This window comes from Pristiophorus japonicus, chromosome 5 (assembly GCF_044704955.1).
Source record: "Pristiophorus japonicus isolate sPriJap1 chromosome 5, sPriJap1.hap1, whole genome shotgun sequence".
In the NCBI taxonomy this organism is placed as follows: Eukaryota; Metazoa; Chordata; class Chondrichthyes; family Pristiophoridae; genus Pristiophorus; species Pristiophorus japonicus.
Window position 1 is genome coordinate 41070264 of NC_091981.1, and position 3021 is coordinate 41073284.

A 3021-nucleotide genomic window follows, 5' to 3' on the forward strand; every position below is an offset into this window, starting at 1 on the left:
ACAATCAAACAGAGCCTTAAACAAGTACAGAAGACTCACTCCAAATCCGCCTGTCCCAAGTACTGCTCAGCTACCGCACGAAACCCCACTCGCTCACAGGGGTGCCCCCAATTGAGCTATTTATGAAAAATACACTTAAAACCGAATCTCGCTGGTTCACCCCAACCTGCATGATCAAGTAGAGAGCAGGCGGCAGCAACAAAATGTAAATGATGGTTGCGCCACTGTATCACGGGAAATTGATCTGAATGACCCTGTGTATGTGCTAAACTATGGACATGGTCCCAAGTGGATCGCGGGCACGGTGATAGCTAAAGAAGGGAGTAGGATGTTTGTAGTCAAACTAGACAATGGACAAATTTGCAGAAAGCACCTGGACCAAATGAGGCTGTGGTTCACAGACTGCCCTGAACAACCCACAGCAGACACCACCTTTTTCGAGCCCATAACACACACCCAAAGGATCAACACCACCCTGGACCAGAAAATTGAATCCATCACGCCCAACAGCCCAGCAAGGCCAGGCTCACCCAGCAGCCCTGCAGGGCCAACAACACGCCAGCCCAGCGAGGGCACAGCCAACACACCAGAACAGACATTTGTACCGAGGCAATCCACCAGGGAAAGAAAGGCTCCCGACCGCCTCACCTTGTAAATAGTTTTCGCTTTGACTTTGCGGGGGAGTGATGTTTTGTATCTGTAAAGCATGCACTCCCATGTTCCACCACCAGGGAACGCATCCCCTGAAGTCCCAAGGGATCCCAGCATCCCTTGGGAGCACTGTATATAAGCCAACCTCTAAGGCCTGTTCCTCACTCTGGAGTGTCTTAATAAAGACTGAGGTCACTGTTACTTTAACCTCTCTGTGTGCAGTCTCATCTGTGTTAGGAACACAATAGAAGGCACCACAGATCGCTAGAGATATATCACCAACGATGTCTCCGCAAGATCCTGCAAATCCTCTGGGAGGACGGGCGCACCAACATCAGTGTCCTCCACCAGGTTAACATCTCCAGTATTGAAGCACTGACCACACTCGATCAGCTTCGCTGGGCAGGCCACATAGTTCGCAAGCCAGATATGAGACTCCCTAAGCAAATGTTTCATGCTGAGCTCCTTCATGGTAAACGAGCCAAGGAGGACAGTGGAAGCGTTATAAGGACACCCTCAAAGCCTCCCTGGTAAAGTGCGACCTCACCAATTACACTTGGGAGACCCTGGTTGAAGACCGTCCGAGGTGGAGAAAGTACATCCGGGAGGGCGTCAAGTTCTTCGAGTCCCATCGCAAAGAACATGAAGAGGCCAAGCGCAGGCAGCGGAAGGAGCGCGCGGCAAACCAGCCCCACCAACCCCTTCCCTCAACGAATGTCTGTCCAACCTGTAACAGGGTCCGTGGCTCTCGTATCGGACTGTTCAGCCATCAAAGAACTCACTTTGGGAGTGGAAGCAAGTCTTCCTCGATTTCGAGGGACTGTCTATGATGATGCTACATAACTTACCACATAGCCTTCTGCCCCCTTCTCTCTGATGGCTTCAGAAGAACTCAAAAGCTGATCTCTGACTCCTCAAGATATACTTTCAAAATTATTTTCAGTGCCAAAAGTCAAGTATGTATCTTACCTGGTTCCATAAAAATGTCACAGATAATGGCTGAGCTTCCCAGAAACTCTCTCCAAGGCGATGACACTTAGGAAATTGCCAAGTTTAATATAAGCTGCCACCAAACAGCTATTGAAACAATCTAATTAGCATATGCTGTTACCAGTCCTTTCAAACCAGTGAACAGAACAAACTGGTAAATACAGTTTCAGGCGTTTATATATTGTCTCCCTGATACCTGCAAGAGACTTTATCAATCGTTTCTAACAGACTGGGTTTTCTTTGAGTTAGCCAGGTTTTAACTCCAAAGGTAGCATAAGGAAAAGACAAACAAACAAAAAAATATGGACTAAATACTGCAATTTGAAACAATTATGTCCTAAAAAATAAATTCATATGGGTTGAAATTGTGATTTATTGTTGTTTTATGAATATAAGATTTGAGTCAATTTGCAGAAACTTGCTGTAAATATGGGTGATGCCTAAATTAAGATTCCTTAAAGATAGATGAAATGCTGGCAAGACACAAGACAAAGAAAGAAATACCATTCCTGTTCATCCTCTAGAAATCTTTCTGAACTGTCACTCTTCCAAAATAAACCTTCATTAGGGGGCAACCTAGTAGATAGACTTTACATGTTGATTTACTGGTGTAAAATGTTTGAATGCTATAAAATTATTGGCATTAAACTCTTTGTAATATATAATCAACATTTGTCGTAAATGCTAAAATTGAAAAAGATGTAAAGGTGGGAATAAAAACCAAATAGCAGGCACCGCTGGGATTCGAACCCAGGATCTCCTGTTTACTAGACAGGCGCTTTAACCAACTAAGCCACGGCGCCGCGGCAGTTTTTTGGCTCCAAGGCTACTAAACCAGACTGTGAAGCGTATTGGTGATGTCTTGAAATGTTTCTCAGGCTGCTTTTAAGTTCGTCCTGCAACCCTTGTGCTCATTTTCTGTGCGCGGGCGCGGGAATTTGGTTCAGGTCACAATGTTCAAGGCGTTCCCCCCCCCATCCAGGCTGTAGGTGACATCAGACAGAGACAGAAGCAGAGCTGGAGCAGGAGCTCGCTGCTCCGAACCCGGCGCCCATAGAACCCGCAGTAGCAATTGTGCCAGGGTCATGCGGGCTCCTCGCTGCAAAGCCCATTCATCCGCAGCGCAAGTGTCGGCCGTTTTTGGTGTCAGCATTTTGTGTTTCGATTGCATTCACTCTTTTACTTTGTGTCCGTGCAGACCCCTGGTCTTATCCCGCCCTCCTGTTGAGTCAGCATCCATTGCAAAAAAAACACAACACAAACTATAAAAAGCTGGAAATCGCAAACACAAAAAAAAATGCTGGGTACACTCAACAAGTCAGGTACGTATATTAATTTGGCGCTTTTTTTACGTTATTTAACTTTTGAGCAAGGGTTACA

At 46.0% G+C, this 3021-nt stretch overlaps 1 non-coding gene across 1 annotated transcript; it reads right to left on the minus strand.

Moving 5' to 3' along the window:
• Positions 1–2370: 2370 nt before the first annotated feature.
• Positions 2371–2444, minus strand: trnat-agu (transfer RNA threonine (anticodon AGU)). Its single transcript has one exon. It is a non-coding gene; the product is annotated as a tRNA-Thr (tRNA).
• Positions 2445–3021: the final 577 nt, after the last annotated feature.